The sequence below is a fragment of the Schistocerca cancellata genome, chromosome 3 (genome assembly GCF_023864275.1).
Source record: "Schistocerca cancellata isolate TAMUIC-IGC-003103 chromosome 3, iqSchCanc2.1, whole genome shotgun sequence".
Taxonomy (NCBI): Eukaryota; Metazoa; Arthropoda; class Insecta; order Orthoptera; family Acrididae; genus Schistocerca; species Schistocerca cancellata.
This window is the reverse complement of record NC_064628.1, coordinates 242058617-242080462: the sequence shown is the minus strand read 5'-3', so window position 1 is coordinate 242080462 and position 21846 is coordinate 242058617. Positions and strand designations below refer to the sequence as shown.

Below are 21846 nucleotides of genomic sequence, written 5' to 3'. Positions count from 1 at the left end.
TACTCCGTTCAGAAGTGTGTCTGTCTTTTGCACACACGTGAAATCAAAATCTGGATCGACTCATTCTGTTGTAGCTTCATGTACTCGTCAGACTGCTCACTCATTGTTCTTAGTGAAACCAGTCTGTGAGAGCAAACGAATGAAAACTGTTGAATCAGCCGACAGCCGTTTTACATGTCGGCTGGACTGATATTCATTGATTTCTTTCGAATGTATCTACAATGTTAGCGCTACCAAAAGACGACAACTGATACAGTACTTTGTAGTTTTGGATATTGAATGAAACCAGTCAATGATCTGCCTGTCGGTTGTGCTGTCCAGTATGAGAGTCGATTTTAGCCAGTTTCCACATATTCGTCTAGGCTTATGTTGGGCTCATTACCATTCAAAATACACTAACAAACAATGAAAAATATTTCCGTCGGAACAATACTTCCGGCAAGTGACAGTACATAGCTAAAATGGAAGTCATTAAGTCACTAGAGAGTTAGCGTTTCAACAAATTTAAATTAAAAAATGTTCATTTATTTAAACATAAATTTTCAAGTTAGCACCAGTTATCAAACTTTTAAAACCACCCAGAAATTTATATTTATTGCCATAAGCTCAATAAATAAGTATTTAACTAAATAAATTTTGAAAATACTTCATTCTTGGTATACTTTACATTTACCGCTCTTTGAAACAAGATACGTTATATTTGTTTGAAAACGTTGGATAACTACTTTGGTATGAATGGGTATCAGCCATGCTTCAACTCCATCCTACTTACATCGGATAAACGTCAAGTATACGCGTTTCTGCGATTGTCAGAAGAAAGAAGAAAGAGTTTTAAGCGACCTGTTGTTTTCCTGTTGTTTCTTCTAAACACAACAAAACCCTAACTGCAAACCTTGTGAATTTTAATATGCTCCTTTTGTTGCTGCATGATGATAATCAAATATATAACATTTATTTCGTGTCACACGAGACAGTAACAAGTGTATATGAAATTTGATATGCTATCTGTGGATGTATATCAAGGTGTATGCTTCTCTATCTGAGTTCTTTTTTATATTCGATTATGTCTATCGTCGATACTATGGCTAGATTCTTGGGGAACTATAAACCAGTCCTAAATCATTATTGAAACAGAGTCTTATGTATGTACGCCGGCCGGGGTGGCCGTGCGGCTCTAGGCGCTACAATCTGGAGCCGAGCGACCGCTACGGTCGCAGGTTCGAGTCCTGCCTCGGGCATGGATGAGTGTGATGTCCTTAGGTTAGTTAGGTTTAATTAGTTCTAAGTTCAAGGGGACTGATGGCCTCAGATGTTAAGTCGCATAGTGCTCAAAGACATTTTCTTTATATATGTACCAACCTGTTGGCAGTATGGTTCAGTAGTTCCAAGGGCAAAAAGACCCCACTGCCGAAATATTGACTGTAAAGTTGGACAATAGCTTTGAGGAATAACATCATGGGAGGTGGGGAACTAGCAGGAATCGTGGTAGCTGCTATCATGCAGTCACACCGAACGGTCTCTCTCTCTTTCTGTCTCTCTCTCTTTAGGTGCTAGTTGTCGATTTCATTATCTACACTGTACTTCTTGCCGAGTTTTTCATGTCTAATATCTGGCCTACAGCAGGAATACAGCTCTCCAAAAGCTTTCCAGTTCGTTTGTAATTGTGAATGGACTAATGTAGCCGGCCGAGTGGCCGAGCGGTTCTAGGCGCTTCAGTCTGGAACCGCGCAACCGCTACCGTCGCAGGTTCGAATCCTGCCTCGGGCATGGATGTGTGTGATGTCCTTGGGTTAGTTAGGTTTAATTATTTCTAAGTTCTAGGCGACTGATGACCTCAGAAGTTAAGTCCCATAGTGCTCAAAGCCATTTGCACCATTTGAACTAATGTAACTGCGAAACGGGTTACCTCAATTTATGTTCCTTTTGGTTTACAGTATATAAATACTTTCATATTAAACTTCATCGAAAACCTCTCATTCACTGTAGCTTCGCCCCCTCCCACCATTTTTATTAATTACGAGGGTCATTCAGTTATCATTATGTAAAATTAGAGAGATACGAACGCGCACGGAAGCTTTGCGGCAGTCGTTCTTCCCGCGAACCATACGCGACTGGAACAGGAAAGGGAAGTAATGACAGTGGCACTTAAAGTGCCCTCCGCCACACACCGTTGGGTGGCTTGCGGAGTATGAATGTAGATCCAGATGTAGATCAAAATCAGAAAGTGATGTATAAAGAATTGTATATTTTTACGAAATGAAACTCTTACTGTTTCTCAACGTAATTACTACTAAAATTAATACGTTTGTCGCAATGGTGAACTACTTTTTATATCTGACGCAAAGAAGTCTTTGTCATCTTTTTAAAACTACTTTCGCACAAATTCTTTGGCCTCCTTGTTATTGCTGAACTTTTTTCCACCTAATGCCTCTTTTAGTGGACAAACAAACAAAAATTCGAGGATGCGAAATCTGGACTGTAGGGAGGATGATGTACTATCATCAGATCAATTTTTTCAATGGTTTCTTTAGTCAGTTGGGCGATGTCACGACGAGCATTGTCGTGTATCAATATTATGGTTATTCTTTGAGATCCGAATATTTTTCTCTCATTGCTGGCTTTACTTTGTTCACGAGCATGTCTGAACTAGCAGGCGAGGGGGTAGGGTGTAGCGACTGGAGTTTTTTTACTACTTGTTCGTGTTTATTGTACACTGCTCTTCCAAATCACTAAAGATGACACCTTAGGCATCCAAAAAGACCGTCAACGTGTCTGTTGCCGCCGATGCTTCGTTCTGAATTTCCTTCGGACAGGTGAGCTGGTGTGTTTCCATTCCATGCTTTGTCTTTCGGACTCAAAATGGTTAACCCAAATTTCATTTCACGCTAAACTCATGTTTAGAAGATGTTCACCTTCACTTTCATAGTGTTCTTCCAAGTCTGTGCACACTCTGAGTTTTGTTTCCTTGTACTGTTTTGTTGACTCTTTCGAGACCCACCTTGCCCTTGCTCTGCTCTACTTGAGCTCGTCACTGATAACGTTATGAATTGTGCCAACACATACTCCAACAGTTTTTGCTGAATCTTGTTGTAACGCGTCGGCCTTCATGAATAACGTTGTCAGTGTGGCATCGAAGCGAACGAGCGTACACTTCAGCTGGTTGGACAGGACTTTTCTCGGCAGTCATTGAGGTTCCACCGTTTTTGATCTGCTATATCCACTTACAAAAGTTTCCGCCGTTATAAAACTTTCATAATATTGTAAAATCGTTGGAGAAAAGATTTCAGTTGGTTTTTTTTCTTCAGAAAGCAAATAACCGATCACAGAACGTTATTTCACTAATGTGGCACGCCATCGTTAAGTTCAATATTGACGTTATTAACAAAACATCTCAGTGATGCCTACCTCAAGTCATGAAAATACATAACTCCATCTATAGTCTGTTAAATTTCTAGCCGCGCGGTTTGAGGCGTCATGTCAAGGACTGCGCGGCCCCTCCCGCCGGAGGTTCGAGTCCTTCCTCGGGCGTGGGCGTGTGTGTGTTGTTCTTCGCATAAGTTAGTTTAAGTAGTGTGTAAGTCTAGGGGCCGATGACCTAAGCAGTTTGGTCCCTTAGGATATCAAAAACATTTGAACATCATTTAATTTCTACATCAATTTGTCCATTTAATTATTAAATGACCCTCTTATATCACTGACTTGGCAACAAACCCATGCCAACAGAAGAAGAAGACGGATGCCTTTGCGGTCCAGGGACTGAAAATCAGCAGATGCGTGACTCTCCCACTGCCTGACAGGGAAAATGTGTTAGGCATCCTTCATATTTTTAACTTCAGTCAGCACTGACGTGAAAGCAGCCACAATCACTGTAACACTTCGTTACGAAAAAGCGATAAAGATCTCCAGTCGCTACTACTGGTGAAAAGAAGCCTACAGCGCTAATCCAAGTTCCTTTCAAGGTGTTTCCTTGCCAACCTTTCTTTGTGCTTATCGGTATGCTTGTTCGTAATTGTTGCCTGGAGACCCAGTTGTCCGTGTGGAGTTTTGCACTGTCTGCATCGACACAGCTCTTTCAGTTGCCTCCCATAACGCCAGTGTATGGAGCTATTGCTACCTCCTCGGAATAGCTGTGATCATAATGGATACCGGTGACTGTCTTTTGCTGAGCGCAGACCGATCTTCAACGTTTTTTGTCTCTCGATAGCGGTTGAATGTTCGAACGACGTCGCTGTGACGTAGGTAGTGAAAAGTCCCGGCGCGCAGCATTCGAGCCTACGGGCTTAGCCCGTCTCACCCGATGCAGCTGCCTGCCAGCCTGTGGCTCTGGGTGAGTCATGTGAAGTTGTCATCCAACTTTCGAGAAGTAAACATTTTTTCCAGAGTCCCTGATAGGTATACCATAATTCTAAGGCTTTATGTACAAAATCTGAATAGATCTGCAGAATTATATCAAGGAAACAATAATATTTCGGAAAATTTTAATCTTATAGAAACAGTAATAGCCACAGTAACGAAAAAATTAATAATGACAATTCTGAATAGTGGTCCAAGAGTTCTACAGTAAACCCTAAGGAAATTTTTTTGTGGAGATGATACTTTATAACTGCAATAATGCGGGACTCATTTCCACAGCTGTGTGAAGATGGCACGCAATTTTCGAGACATATAATTTCTTTTCAGAGTTCTTGGTAGATATTCTACAGCTCTAGGGTACTCTGTAAATATTTTAATAGTTCTTTACACTTTGGCGAAAAAATTATGATCGCAATTCTGCATAGCTGAATGGCTGTGAAGTTGGCAACCGATTTTCGAGAAATATACATTTTTCCGTAGTTATTTATAGATATGCTATAGTTCTAGATCGCTCAGCACAAGTTTTGAATAGTTCTGCTAAATTTTGGGGAAAAATTATGATCTCATTTATGAATGGTTGAGTAACTGTGAAGCTGGCCCCCAACTTTCGAAAAATCAACATATTTTTTTCAGAGTTATTGGTAGATATGCTTCAGTTCTAGACTTCTCTGTACTAAATTTGAACAGTTCTCCAGAATTTAGCGAAGAAGACACCAGTAATCGGGAAATCTTAATGCAAAAAAATTATTTATCAATTTTCAAAAGTGAAATTGTGATCACAATTGTGAATAGCTCCCCAAGTGTGAGTTCTACAGAAAACCTAAATGACATTTTTTTCTCAGGTAATAGTTTTGGGATAAGCGAAATACTGAGGCACCCAATTCACTACAGAAAATTATATGAAAAGTTTTATTGGGAAACGTAATGTAATTTCTTGTGAAGGTAATAGTTTAAAACTGCAATAGCGTGGGACCGGCTTCACCAACATATAGGTTTTCGATCGGAAGCTGAGCTTCGATGCCCTAGTTGTGATCGGTGCATGCAGGTACAAGCCGGCACACATCGTGTCGACTATCGTTATGTATCCGAGTGCTGACAACCTCAGCAGTCTAATGATAGTCGCCAGTTTTGCGTCTGCTTATTGCGTTGTATTAGAACTATTTTGATTTAATTTGATATTCTTTCCTTGAACTGTATGACACATATGAACTCCTCTGTGAAAAAAAATGGCATACGTATTGCTAAATATTGGAAAATCCCAGTATGTATCAAACAGTAAAGTAACAGCAGTTCGTGGAAGCACATTATAGAGACAGCGGTACTTAATTGTAGCAAAGAATATAAAGTTAAATCAAAATACACTCCTGGAAATGGAAAAAAGAACACATTGACACCGGTGTGTCAGACCCACCATACTTGCTCCGGACACTGCGAGAGGGCTGTACAAGCAATGATCACACGCACGGCACAGCGGACACACCAGGAACCGCGGTGTTGGCCGTCGAATGGCGCTAGCTGCGCAGCATTTGTGCACCGCCGCCGTCAGTGTCAGCCAGTTTGCCGTGGCATACGGAGCTCCATCGCAGTCTTTAACACTGGTAGCATGCCGTGACAGCGTGGACGTGAACCGTATGTGCAGTTGACGGACTTTGAGTGAGGGCGTATAGTGGGCATGCGGGAGGCCGGGTGGACGTACCGCCGAATTGCTCAACACGTGGGGCGTGAGGTCTCCACAGTACATCGATGTTGTCGCCAGTGGTCTACATCTACATCTACATCCATACTCCGCAAGCCACCTGACGGTGTGTGGCGGAGGGTACCTTCAGTACCTCTATCGGTTCTCCCTTCTATTCCAGTCTCGTATTGTTCGTGGAAAGAAGGATTGTCGGTATGCCTCTGTGTGGGCTCTAATCTCTCTGATTTTATCCTAATGGTCTCTTCGCGAGATATACGTAGGAGGGAGCAATATACTGCTTGACTCTTCGGTGAAGGTATGTTCTCGAAACTTTGACAAAAGCCCGTACCGAGCTACTGAGCGTCTCTCCTGCAGAGTCTTCCACTGGAGTTTATCTATCATCTCCGTAACGCTTTCGCGATTACTAAATGATCCTGTAACGAAGCGCGCTGCTCTCCGTTGGATCTTCTCTATGTCTTGTATCAACCCTATCTGGTACGGATCCCACACTGCTGAGCAGTATTCAAGCAGTGGGCGAACAAGCGTACTGTAACCTACTTCCTTTGTTTTCGGATTGCATTTCCTTAGGATTCTTCCAATGAATCTCAGTCTGGCATCTGCTTTACCGACAATCAACATTATATGATCATTCCATTTTAAATCACTCCTAATGCGTACTCCCAGATAATTTATGGTATTAACTGCTTCCAGTTGCTGACCTGCTATTTTGTAGCTAAATGATAAAGGATCTATCTTTCTGTGTATCCGCAGCACATTACACTTGTCTACATTGAGATTCAGTTGCCATTCCCTGCACCATGCGTCAATTCGCTGCAGATCCTCCTGCATTTCAGTACAATTTTCCATTGTTACAACCTCTCGATACACCACAGCATCATCTGCAAAAAGCCTCAGTGAACTTCCGATGTCATCCACCAGGTCATTTATGTATATCGCGAACAGCAACGGTCCTATGACACTCCCCTGCGGCACACCTGAAATTACTCTTACTTCGGAAGACTTCTCTCCATTGAGAATAACATGCTGCGTCCTGTTATCTAGGAACTCCTCAATCCAATCACACAATTGGTCTGATAGTCCATATGCACTTACTTTGTTCAATAAACGACTGTGGGGAACTGTATCGAACGCCTTGCGGAAGTCAAGAAACACGGCATCTACCTGTGAACCCGTGTCTATGGCCCTCTGAGTCTCGTGGACGAATAGCGCGAGCTGGGTTTCACATGACCGTCTTTTTCGAAACCCATGCTGATTCCTACAGAGTAGATTTCTAGTCTCCAGAAAAGTCATTATACTCGAACACAATACGTGTTCCAAAATTCTACAACTGATCGACGTTAGAGATATAGGTCTATAGTTCTGCACATCTGTTCGACGTCCCTTCTTGAAAACGGGGATGACCTGTGCCCTTTTCCAATCCTTTGGAACGCTACGCTCTTCTAGAGACCTACGGTACACCGCTGCAAGAAGGGGGGCAAGTTCCTTCGCGTACTCTGTGTAAAATTGAACTGGTATCCCATCAGGTCCAGAGGCCTTTCCTCTTTTGAGCGATTTTAATTGCTTCTCTATCCCTCTGTCGTCTATTTCGATATCTACCATTTTGTCATCTGTGCGACAATCTAGAGAAGGAACTACAGTGCAATCTTCCTCTGTGAAACAACTTTGGAAAAAGACATTTAGTATCTCGGCCTTTAGTCTGTCATCCTCTGTTTCAGTACCATTTTGGTCACAGAGTGTCTGGACATTTTGTTTTGATCCACCTACCGCTTTGACATAAGACCAAAATTTCTTAGGATTTTCTGCCAAGTCAGTACATAGAACTTTACTTTCGAATTCATTGAACGCCTCTCGCATAGCTCTCTTCACACTACATTTCGCTTCGCGTAATTTTTGTTTGTCTGCAAGGCTTTGGCTATGTTTATGTTTGCTGTGAAGTTCCCTTTGCTTCCGCAGCAGTTTTCTAACTCGGTTGTTGAACCACGGTGGCTCTTTTCCATCTCTTACGATCTTGCTTGGCACATACTCATCTAACGCATATTGTACGATGGTTTTGAACTTTGTCCACTGATCCTCAACACTATCAGTACTTGAGACAAAACTTTTGTGTTGAGCCAACAGGTACGTGCCCGTCGACCTGGGACCGGACCGCAGCGACGCACGGATGCACGCCAAGACCGTAGGATCCTACGCAGTGCCGTAGGGGACCGCACCGCCACTTCCCAGCAAATTAGGGACACTGTTGCTCCTGGGGTATCGGCGAGGACCATTCGCAACCGTCTCCATGAAGCTGGGCTACGGTCCCGCACACCGTTAGGCCGTCTTCCGCTCACGCCCCAACATCGTGCAGCCCGCCTCCAGTGGTGTCGCGACAGGCGTGAATGGAGGGACAAATGGAGACGTGTCGTCTTCAGCGATGAGAGTCGCTTCTGCCTTGGTGCCAATGATGGTCGTATGCGTGTTTGGCGCCGTGCAGGTGAGCGCCACAATCAGGACTGCATACGACCGAGGCACACAGGGCCAACACCCGGCATCATGGTGTGGGGGCGATCTCCTACACTGGCCGTACACCACTGGTGATCGTCGAGGGGACACTGAATAGTGCACGGTACATCCAAACCGTCATCGAACCCATCGTTCTATCATTCCTAGACCGGCAAGGGAACTTGCTGTTCCAACAGGACAATGCACGTCCGCATGTATCCCGTGCCACCCAACGTGCTCTAGAAGGTGTAAGTCAACTACCCTGGCCAGCAAGATCTCCGGATCTGTCCCCCATTGAGCATGTTTGGGAATGGATGAAGCGTCGTCTCACGCGGTCTGCACGTCCAGCACGAACGCTGGTCCAACTGAGGCGCCAGGTGGAAATGGCATGGCAAGCCGTTCCACAGGACTACATCCAGCATCTCTACGATCGTCTCCATGGGAGAATAGCAGCCTGCATTGCTGCGAAAGGTGGATATACACTGTACTAGTGCCGACATTGTGCATGCTCTGTTGCCTGTGTCTATGTGCCTGTGGTTCTGTCAGTGTGATCATGTGATGTATCTGACCCCAGGAATGTGTCAATAAAGTTTCCCCTTCCTGGGACAATGAATTCACGGTGTTCTTATTTGAATTTCCAGGAGTGTAGTTCTAATGCAACGCAGTAAGTAGATACAAAAGTGGCGATTACCATAAGATTGCTGAGGTTGTCAGGACTCGGATACATTACGACAGTCGACACAATGTGTGCCGGCTTGTACCTACATGCACCGGCTGCACAAATACGGCAGCGAAGCCCAGCTTCCGATCGACAACCTATACGTTAGTGAAGCGAGTCCCACATTATTCCAGTTTTAAACGATTATCTTCACAAGAAATAACATTACGTTTTTCGATAAAACTCTTAGGGTGCTATCCAGAACTGCGATCGGATCTGTCATCAGAACTCTAGTGCGATTTCGTGTGTTTCCCGTAGTGAATATGGATCCCTCATTATTTCGCGTATTTCATAAACTGTTACCTGAGAAAAAAAAGTCATTTAGGTTTTCCGTAGAGCTCTTGGTGAGCTATTCAGAACTGTGCTCACAATTTTACTTTAGCAAATTGATAAATATTTTTTTACAACATTAAAATTTATCGAATACTAGTGTTTTCTTCGCTAAATTCTGCAGAACTGTTCAATTTAATACAGAGAAGTCTAGAAGTCAGCTACCAAGAACTTTGAAGAAATGTCGGGTGCCAGTTTCACAGCTACTCAACCATTCATAAATGTGATTACAATTTTTCTCGCAAAATTCTACAGAACTATTCCAAATTTGTGCAGCGAAATCTAGAACTATAGCATATCTACAAATAACCCCGAAAAAATGTATATTTCCCGAAAATCTATTGACAACTTCACATTTATTCAGCTATTCATAACTGTGATCCCAATTTTTTCGCCAAATTCTACAGAACTATTAAAATATTTACGGAAAACTCTAGAACTATAGAAAATCTGCGAAGAACACTGAATAAAATGTATATTTCTCGAAAATCGGGTGACATCATCAGACAACTGGGGAAATGGGTTCCTCAGTATCTCAATCGTTTCGTAAAGTATTATCTGCACAAAAAGTCATTAGAGTTTCCTGTAGAACTCTTGGAGCACTATTCACAATTATGATTATTAATGTTTTCGCAAATGTTGCAGTTTTTCTTCTGAAAGATAAAAATTTTTCAGGTATTCTTCCTTCCAGAAATTCTGTAGAATTACTTGAATATTGTAGAAATAACTCTAGAACTATGGTATATCTATCGAGAACTGTGAAAGAAATATATACTTCTCGAAAGTCCTTTGCTAACTTCACAATACTCTGTGGATGGGCTGTGTCGCGCGCAATGGGAAGCGAGTGTCACCTGTATGAACATCCCACACACTGTGCAGGAAACCTGGGATACACTAACAGTAACGCAAGTTGAAATAAAGGTGCCAATATCTCTCCTGCTGCTCAGTCATGTTCTGGAAATCAAATGAGTTTAGTTTCCCTTCAATAAATGAAAAGTTCTCTGAAAAACAGAGTAAGTGAACAAACATACGCAACAAAATTCACATCAAAGGGAAGCTCTTTCACAAGGACTCGTATGGCAGGCTTAGCAGCAGCATAGGCTGATTGAGGATTGGAAGTGACTGAGGTGGCTTATGGCTATGGGGGCCATATACATTTCTCATCAGAGTAAGCACCTTACTGATACCATGAGTACCACAAATAATTCAAACGATCAATTCAGTTCAATTACGATAGAACGTTATCGACATTATATGAAATGACACTTCCTGGTTACTGATACCATGAATACCACAAATAATTCCAGACGATCAATTCAGTTCAATTACAATAGAACCTTATCGACATTATATGAAATGACACTTCCTGGTTACTGATACCATGAATACCACAAATAATTCCAAACGATCAACTCAGTTCAATTACGATAGAACCTTATCGACATTATATGAAATGACACTTCCTGGTTACTGATACCATGAATACCACAAATAATTCCAAACGATCAATTCAGTTCAATTACGATAGAACCTTATCGACATTATATGAAATGACACTTCCTGGTTACTGATACCATGAATACCACAAATAATTCCAAACGATCAATTCAGTTCAATTACGATAGAACCTTATCGACGTTATATGAAATGACACTTCCTGGTTACTGATACCATGAATACCACAAATAATTCCAAACGATCAATTCAGTTCAATTACGATAGAACCTTATCGACATTATATGAAATGACACTTCCTGGTTACTGATACCATGAACATCACAAATAATTCCAAACGATCAATTCAGTTCAATTACGATAGAACCTTATCGACATTATATGAAATGACACTTCCTGGTTACTGATACCATGAATACCACAAATAATTCCAAACGATCAATTCAGTTCAATTACAATAGAACCTTATCGACATTATATGAAATGACACTTCCTGGTTACTGATACCATGAATACCACAAATAATTCCAAATGATCAATTCAGTTCAATTACGATACAACCTTATCGACATTATATGAAATGACACTTCCTGGTTACTGATACCATGAATACCACAAATAATTCCAAACGATCAATTCAGTTCAATTACGATAGAACCTTATCGACATTATATGAAATGACACTTCCTGGTTACTGATACCATGAACATCACAAATAATTCCAAACGATCAATTCAGTTCAATTACGATAGAACCTTATCGACATTATATGAAATGACACTTCCTGGTTACTGATACCATGAATACCACAAATAATTCCAAACGATCAATTCAGTTCAATTACAATAGAACCTTATCGACATTATATGAAATGACACTTCCTGGTTACTGATACCATGAATACCACAAATAATTCCAAATGATCAATTCAGTTCAATTACGATAGAACCTTATCGACATTATATGAAATGACACTTCCTGGTTACTGATACCATGAATACCACAAATAATTCCAAACGATCAATTCAGTTCAATTACAATAGAACCTTATCGACATTATATGAAATGACACTTCCTGGTGGATTAAAACTGTGTGGCGGACTGAGACTCGAACTCGGTATCTTTCCCTTTCGATGGCAAGTACTCTGCCGACTCACCTACCTAAGAACGGCCCACGACGTGCCCTGACCGTACTTCTTCTGCAAAGTCCAGAGCTCGAGACTTTGTCTGGCACAAAGTTTTAATGTGCCAGGAAGTTTCATATCAGCACACATGTCGCTGCAGAGCGAAAAATTTCTTTCAAATTAAGGTTTTCTTAATGAACACACAGTGAAAAAAAAATATTATGAGTAAAAAGCCAATAGTAAAGGCACAAAAAAATAAAATTTAATAAATTACATTGCTACAGAAGAATGCTGAAGATTAGATGGATGGATCACATAAATAATGAGGAGGTATTGAATAGAAGTGAGGAGAATAGAAATTTGTTGCACAACTTGACTAGAAGAAGGGATCAGTTGGTAGGACATATTCTGAGGCATCAAGGGATCACCAATTTAGCATAGGATGACAGCGCGGAGAGTAAAAATCGTAGAGGGAGACCAAGAGATGAATACACTAAGCAGATTCAGAAGGATGTAGGTTGCAGTAAGTACTGGGAGGTGAAGAAGCTTGCACAGGATAGAGTAGCTTGGAGAGCTGCATCAAACCAGTGTCTGGACTGAAGACCACAAAAACAACAATAAATTACATTTAGTCCCCCGATAATTAGACTCTACTTTGTTGAGCTAAGAACCCCACAAACGAACAATGAAGTGAATATCTGAATTAATATCGTAGCTATCATTGTTAGGTCAATTTACTCCTAAAACTTTTATTTTCCAGATAAAAGTGCGTCGTAAAATCGCAGTACATATTTGCTTCACCCTGTACTATTGCAATGATTGCAAAAAATAATACTATCCAGGAGATTCATAACTACGTGCAACGGACCACACATAAAATCTTTTAAAGGCAGTATAAGACCGTAACAGACCGTAACAGACCACACACAAAATCTGTTAAAAGCAGTGTAAGAAAGTGGAAAACTTTGTGCAGAATCCCCGCCCAGGTGCTCTGCGTAGCACTAGTAGCTGTTCTGTAAGCACATAATCGGCGGTATAGCAGGTACACTCGAAAAGAACTCGCGCTAGATTCTTGAGAAGCGTAGCTCTTATCGCCGTCTCAGTCGGTGCTCTCCAGTAATCCACTTACGAACACCAAGGTAACGCCAGGCGGGTCCTACTTCTAGCCTTCGGAACGGCTTAGTCGTATTGTCAACTGCCAATCACCGCTCGGCTGGTTAGGAGCCTTTGCCAAGTTACAGTTGCTCCACTGCTCCGAGATAACAGCGGCTACCCCGTCCTCCACACATACGGGACCGCTACCACAAGTTCACAAGTTGCCGGCAGCCAACCGCCACTAATCTGCCGACCCGAACGCTCGATTCTTCGGTTTCACCGCCGCCTGACCTACTGCAGGATAGCAAGGCAATACGGGCCGGCCCATGCTCCTTGCTTACGGAACCGCTCACCTGTTTTGTCAGCCGCCAACCGCGACTTATCTGTCCAGACGAACGCTTAGAGATCAGGCGGTTCCGCTGCTTGCCGACCAACTCTAGGAACCACGAAGTCTTATATTCTGAGAAGAAACTTCTTTCCTACCAATGAGACTCGCTATGCTGTCAGCCAATGTGCGGTTTCTCAGCCAGAGAGCTTATGTAGCAAGAAAAGCCGTAGCGGGAGAAGCTAGCGCCACGCTCGGCTTACTAAGGCTCCGGTCACTCGGCTGAAGACGGCCGATCCCTTCAAATCAGTAAGGCACTGTAGCCGATCTTATCGCCCGAATATGTTGACTTCGGACGACTGTCGGTGAAATTCAGATTTTATTTGCTTCGGTCAAATCGACAGACATTCTCACAACGGAGTATGGTCTGTGAGAAACTGATAAGTATTACCCAAGAAAGAGTGAGTTGGTGGGTCCCGAGGATAAAAAGTTCATAAATGGGATATAGTTCGGAATATATGGACTGAAATCTCAGGTTTATTGGAAACCACAAGTAGGCAAAATCTTCACTGCAAATTTTAGGCGTAAATTATAACCTCAAAAAAATTTTGTTCATTTGCGAAGGATGGCATATTACTGTAGTGGGACTTCTTTGGGTTGTGGAAGGTACATTATCAAATTATTATTACTGCATACTAGCGTTTTTATGCCAGTAGAGTGGTGATTCTGTTACAAGAAGTGGTTAACAAATGTAGTGTATCTCAAGATTTCAGTGCTTTAGCTTGTTCTGAGTATCTTATTCTAAATTTTATGCCTGTCTTTCACACGTATGCTGAACGACAGCCATTGAAGGTTAATTGGCGTGTATCTGCACAACGTCAAAGAAATTCAGCAACACATATTGTTTTTAATCTTTGTTTCAGGGTCACTACTAACCATATCGAGTATGTAAAGCCGAATATTCATACGGACAACACTTTCGGATAGCGAAATTTTTTTTCGAGTACCTGTAGAAGTGTGATCCGAGCTCCAATAAAAAATCCGTCACTCACATTAAAGTTGCAGTCGTGGCTCAAGTAAAACAAATGACACTACGATATCTGACATCTGGCGATTACATCTTTCCAATATTTAACCTTCCAAAAAGTACAATTTCAAAGTTTTTGTGTGATATATTGGACGCTATTTACGATGCCTTAAGGATTAATTTAAAAGCCAATATCTTCGCACTTGTACCCCAAATACTACGAAATATTAAATTTAATCTGCAGAGAAATTTGGAATGTGCTTCGTGCATGTGCTGTAAAAGACACTATAATATATTGATTTCTTCTATTAAAAGCTGTATTCAGGCTGAAATAGCACTGCCAGCATGAAGCGTAGTTACTTCTTTTCTTAACTCGAACGGACAAGTGTTTAAAGGGTATTGAAGTTTCCATTACTAGAATCTCACTATTTAAACATATTGCCAGTGTTGCATTAATTTTCACCATTTTTAGAATAAAGTGTGCTGCTGTGAAGCCACAAATCTACCCTTCATTAATTAAACAATACTTGCTTACCTACACACAAATTTTATCCAAACATCATAACCTCATCGGCAAAAAACTTTATTCGCAGAAGTCGCATTTCCGGCCACTGTAGCATAACAAACCATACTTGGAACAATGAGTTTTGGAGAGATCTTTGCTACGGTCGCAGGTTCGAATCCTGCCTCGGGCATGGATGTGTGTGACGTCCTTAGGTTAGTTAGGTCTAAGTAGTTCTAAGTTCTAGGGGACTGATAACTTCAGAAGATAAGTCCCATAGTGCTCAGAGCCATTAGGACCATTTGGAGAGATCTTTAAGTGGTGCATCACTGAACCATGTATTTTCATGATACACAAGAATAAATATGAAGGACATCAAGTACGGCATGTTAGAAACGAAACTGCTAGGCGGTGGTGGGAGAAGGAAAGTGATGTTACAAAATTGAAGCGTTTTTAACTTTTGCGGCACGGTGTTTTTCCCTTCATCTCATATATTTGTAAAATTTGTGTAGTAATTCCAGTAAGTACTGAGAGAGTGTACAGTACTCGACACGGTCTTTTCTATATAGACGTAGCTCATTTCCATGCGTTCGGCATCTTTTTAATTGAAAATGCCGCATTGCAGCACTCATCTTGAAGCACAGAGGCGTCGCGGTATCCATCCCGCCCTTGGCGGCTGAAATATAACCTACGTCTTACGTAAAATGGACTCTAACCTAATATCCTTGACCATACCAAAAAACTGAGGAAGGAGATCGGACGCAACGTGACCAAACTGTCGGCCTACGTCATCGGGCGACCTCTGCCGACGGCGTCTGACGACCGTAGTCGGTGCCACTGTGAAGTTACCCAAATAAGTGACATCAACATGACGTGTCGCTCGATGCGTCCGTGCGGCAGACACCACATTCATTTTTCGTGTTTCGCAGTTTTTGTTGCAATATGCTGTTTCAAGGCAACGGAACATTGAAGCTTTATCACAAAAACGTGAACCACGGCTCGATTTCTTACAATTAAATGTCAGTAACGACGCATCAGCTATAAGATCCTCAAGAGACTGAAAGCTGAACAATACTGATATACCAGTTTGCGCTTCCTCGGTGCAGCATACCGGTAGTGTTCCAGATTGTGGACTATGGAGTGCCAGGATATAAGTTTGCATCCTGCTTTATGTAACGTTCATTTTTCATCTTAATATTTGTAACACGTTCTAAGACTTTGTTATACATGTAATAGAAGTCTGTTCTACGTTATTCGGTATTACATGCATATAAGGGCACGCTCTCTCAGGAATGGGTTTCTTCGATTTTGTGACTTCTCTCTGATTAGAAAGGGAAGGATGAAATTGCTGCGGTTGAAACGACCAGTAATGGTGTTCCTGTTCTTGCTTGTGACAAATATTTGGCCGTTTTTTCCCAATACGTCACGATTTCCTATGCTATGGCTAGGTCCGAAGGTTTGATGGGGCAGATATTCTTTTTAGGCAGATATTCGTCGATTGTCACAAATATTTGGCTGTGTATTTCCGAATATGGCCCACATTCCGAGGACGTGGTTAGCCAGGAAGAAAGAGGACAGCTTAAATTTCTGTTGTAATAGTATACTCAGAACAGCGTCGTCTGTCATTAGTACTACGTCCGGTCGTAAAATGTTTCAAAATGATTTTTCTGAGCATCTTTGGCTCGGAAAAAATCAGGTTATCAAAACGTCAGTATAAATTTGAAAATTGAATAAATCACGGAATAATGTAGATAGAGAGGCACAAATTGACACACATGCTTGGAATGACATGAGGTTTTATTAGAACCTCATGTTAAAATACAAAAGTTCATAAATGTTAAAATACAAAAGTTCAAAAAAGTATATTGCTAGACGCGTAAAAGATCTCTTGCGCGCGTCGTTTGGTGATGATCGTGTGCTCAGCCACCTCTTTCGTTATGCTTGGCCTGCTAGGTCCCCAGACCTCAGTCCGTGCGATTATTGGCTTTGGGGTCACCTGAAGTCGCAAGTGTATCGTGATCGATCGACATCTCTAGGGATGCTGAAAGACAACATCCGACGCCAGTGCCTCACCATAACTCCGGACATGCTTTACAGTGCTGTTCACAACATTATTCCTCGACTACAGCTATTGTTGAGGAATGATGGAGGACATTTTGAGCATTTCCTGTAAAGAACATCACCTTTGCTTTGTCTTACTTTGTTACGCAAATTATTGCTATTCTGATCAGATGAAGCGCCATCTGTCGGACATTTTTGAACTTTTGTATTTTTTTGGTTCTAATAAAACCCCATGTGATTCCAAGCATGTGTGTCAATTTGTACCTCTCTATCTACATTATTCCGTGATTTATTCAGTTTTCAAATTTGTACAGACTTTTTGATCACCCGGTATATCACTGAGCAAATTTGAATTTCAGCTGGTTTTAGCTCTTTGCATCATAGCAACAGCGAGTATCTTTGCCGGGAATATTTTGTAGCTTGGTAAAAAAGCGCACATCCAGGACCAATCACTCTAGGACAAAGATAACACTAGACTGCTTCAAGCAGCGTCTGCTCCGCTGTCAGACACTGGAGTCCTTCCTGTATTCGCTCTCACCTGCGCGTCGATTTCTTGTGTCGCTCCGCTCCGTTGCTTTGATGCTTCACGCGCTCTCTGCAGTGGCCCTGGGGCCGAGGCCCACGAGAAGACAGGCCGTGCCGCCAACGTCACAGCACGCGATACTAAGGGTCTTACGAGGGCCAGCGGCCGTCTCCGGCGGACAGTAGGAAACTATTTCACACGAGTTTAATAATTTTTGACTGCATGTCTAAATGCATGCAAGTTGTCGATAGCACACGAAAAAAGCACGACCTTTGGACGCTACCTTTCCCATATAATACTGATTTCGCGTGGGCTCTGCACGGAGCAGAGCGTTCGCGAAGTGTAGCGGACAAGCAGACTAATGTGACATCAGAAGCTCGTTGCAGGTCCCGTGTATCTCACTGGCACCGCCCTGGCGCCAACTGCCAAGGCGAGTGGGGCGGGAGGACTTTAACTGTCCCATTTGCTGCTTAACATCACGGGACAGTACAAATAACGGAAAAGAAACTTAATTTGCGGAAATAGTTTCAAAAAAATTTTTCATTCATTTGACTCTAATATGGTTAATAAAAACAAAAGGAATGTATCGACCTTGACCTGGTCTAAAAGAGATCGTCTCGTATTGAGAGCGGTACTGATATATGTTTCAGAAAACAAGCTGGAGGCTTGTTCGTATACACATTAGTTTTCTGGCGATCTTCTCAAGACTCGGTAAAATTTGCCAAATCGTTTTCCAGTAAGCAACCACATTCCTTTTTGCATTTTACGGTTTTGATTTAACAATCTCTCCAATCTATCTGTTGTGGCACGGCTATCATCAACATCTGCCCACATTTATCTTCTGCAAATCTGTGCTAACCCCCTGAGTCCTATTGTGAATGTGAAAGTCTACTGAAAACTATCCAAATGTTCTGTTGCTCAAGTTATTTACAATATTTCATTGCCAGCCCTGAATGCTCATAGATTCGACTGGGCTATCTCACAAAGTATTCCCATACATTCAGGTACTGTTTAGACGAGTGAACACCGATTCTGAACCTATGCGGCCTACACTCGCTTCTCTGACCGACCTTAGTTTCGACGGGCAGCAGGCAGTTCCTTTGAAATTGGCCAATGGGGACTATTGATATAGCAATAAATGGATTGTACTTCTTAGTTCTGCCATGACTTCTCGCCTTTTATCTCCAGTTATCATTTTTAGATAATGAAGTCGTGACCAGAGAAAACCTGCTAGCTCCTGGTGCCTCTGAAAAATTAACTTTTCGTATACTTATAACTTAAGGCGCTATCGTAAAAATCCTATTTCAGAGGCTTCTCTGTTCCGAGGCGCATTACTCATTGGAAGATGCAGTGTAGCCGATTTCTCCAGTGCCTTGAACGCCACCTCGAAGTGTTACAAAAAGGCTAATGTTTTGAAGGATTTCTTATACATTAAACGCTAACTCGTAGGAATTATGGTAATAGAATAGCTTATATACCGTGAGCAGACAAATTAGTTCATCACTGTGATGGCAATAAATTCCTCCAACGCGAATTACTTCAAAATGGTTCAAATGGCTCTGAGCACTATGGGACTTAACACCTAGGGTCATCAGTCCCCTAGAACTTAGAACTACTTAAACCTAACTAACCTAAGGACATCACACAACACCCAGTCATCACACGCGAGCTACTACTCCCTTCTCGGGGAGATTTTCGCACAAGTCCTCAGAATTGGCTTCCTACCGATTCTAACATAGTCAAGCGCGTATTCCAATGAGTATCTTTGAAGACCACTTATTCTTGCGTAAGTGACAAGCTCTTTAGCCGCAGTCAAAAAAGCATGTACTAATGTAGAACTGACGCTCATATACGCCGCATTAAAAGCAATCCATAGCATTGCATTCAGTACACTACGTAGTGAATAATAACACAGTGCAGCAATAATGTTGACACCTTGATCAGTCGTCTTTCAAAGCAATCTTGCACATACCATTCTCTTCGAATGTATTTGCCCCTTTTTGGCTTGTGGGGAAACCAGATCGCGAACAAAACACAAGATCTGAGGTTCTGAACCACAAAATAGGAGGAAGTACGCTCAGATTTCGCTGCACAGCGACCGTTTTCTCCATCGTCTACTGCAGCCTAAAACATACCGTTCAAATTCTTCTTTTTGTATTTGCTTTAGGCTCTGTAGATCTACATACATAAAAAAGTTTTGCATCACCTCGGTTCAGAGAGTTCTGGAATCTGTACAGAAAATTGGAAAAGAGATCTACATAAACATCATTTCCGCTCTTTTTATTGCTCAAGAAAACGACACATTGCATGTTGTACCACCATACAGCGAGACCTTCGGAGGTGCTGTACACACCGGTTACTCTAATACCCAGTAGCTCGTTCCCTTCCACTGATGCATGCCTGTATTCGTCGTGGCATACTACCCACAAATTTCATCAAGGCACCGTTGCCCCAGATTGTCCCACTCCTCAAGAGCGATTCGGCGTAGATCCCTCAGAGTGGTTGGTGGATCACGTCGTCCATAAACAGCCAATTTCAATTCATCCCACACATGTTAGATTGGGTTCACGTCTGCAGAACATGCTGGCCACTCTAGTCGAGTGTGTTAGGTTAAGTAGTGTGTAAGCTTAGGGACTGCTGACCTTAGCAGTTTTCTAGTCGATTGATGTCGTTATCCTGAAGGAAGTCATTCGCAAGATTTGCACGATGGGGGCGCGAATTTCCGTCCATGAAGGCGAATGCCTCGCCAATATGTTGCCGATATGTTTGCACTATCTATTGGAGGATGGCATTCACTTGTCGTACAGCCGTTACGGTGCCTTCCATAATCACCAGCGACATACGTCGGCCCCACATAATGCCACTCCAAAACAGCACGAAAACTCCATCTTGCTACAATTGCGGGACAGTGTGTCTAAGGCGTTCAGCCTGACCGGATTTCCTCAGAACACGTCTCTGGGGATTGTCTGGTTGAAGGCATATGCGACACTCATCGGTGTAGAGAAAGTCATGCCAATCCTGAGCGGTCCATTTGGCATGTTGTTGGGCCCAATCTGTATCGCGCTGCATGGTGTCGTGGTTGCAAAGATGGATCTCGCCATGGACGTCGGGAGTGAAGTTGCGCATCATGCAGTCTATTGCGTACATTTTGAGCCGTAACACGACGTCCTGTGGCTGCACGAAAAGTATTATCCAACATTTCTTTAAAGTCAGGACCGTCTTTAGACTAGCGGTACTGACTTTAAAGAAATATATTACGACTGTGGCCCAGCATTATCAAAAAAAGAAAATTATTATTCAACATGATGGCCATAATCCGTAGGTAGCGGTCATCCACTGCACTAGTAGCCCTTGGGCGGCCTGAGCGAGGCATGTCATCGACATTTCGTGTGTCTCACTTTGGTTCACTCCGAGACGCCTGGACACTTCCCTTGTTGAGTGCCCTTCCTGGCACAAAGTAACAATGAGGCCGCGATCGAACCGCGGTATTGACCGTCTAGGCGTGGTTGAACTACAGGCAACACGAACCATGTACCTCCTTCTTGGTGGAATGACTGGAACTGATCGGTTGTCGGACCCCCTCTGTTTAACAGGCGCTACTCATGAATGGTTGTTTACATCTTTGGGCGGGTTTAGTGACTGTACAGTCAAAGGGACTGGGTCTGTGTTATAGTGTCATAGTCAATGTCTATCTTCAGGAGTTCTAGGAACCAAGGCGATGCAAAACTTCTTTTGATGTGTGTACATTCACCATTCATTAGTTTTTCTTTTACTCCCCTTCTCTTAACATGATATCCTTCGTTTCCAAACCACGTTTTGTCCCCCCGCCTGCTTTACGCGGTAGAAAAAAAGTGGAAAAATCTGTGATAACGTAAATTAGCGTACAGACTTCATCGCACCGATCCACGATCTCTGCACTACCCGCCGTTAGTAAGTCGCAGCTAGAAACTGCGGCCAGTGCTAACAACATCCCGTAACACAACGGTGCTTGCAGGCAGCTCGGTGACGCGGCGAGACAGCCGGCCCGAGAGAACGTGCTGACGACTTTGCGCCCTGCGGCAGGTAGCAGCGACCTGAAGCGGCAGCGGCAACAGAGCATGAGTCGGCAGCGGCAGCTGCCGACGAAGTAGCAAAATCGGCGACAGCTCCTTGAAGA

At 42.6% G+C, this 21846-nt stretch overlaps 1 protein-coding gene across 1 annotated transcript in view; it reads right to left on the bottom strand.

Annotated features, from left to right (window-relative positions):
* The window catches only part of LOC126176243 (ATP-dependent translocase ABCB1-like), a 315891-nt gene that overhangs the window by 30867 nt on the left and 263178 nt on the right, over positions 1-21846 (bottom strand). The window lies entirely within an intron of this gene.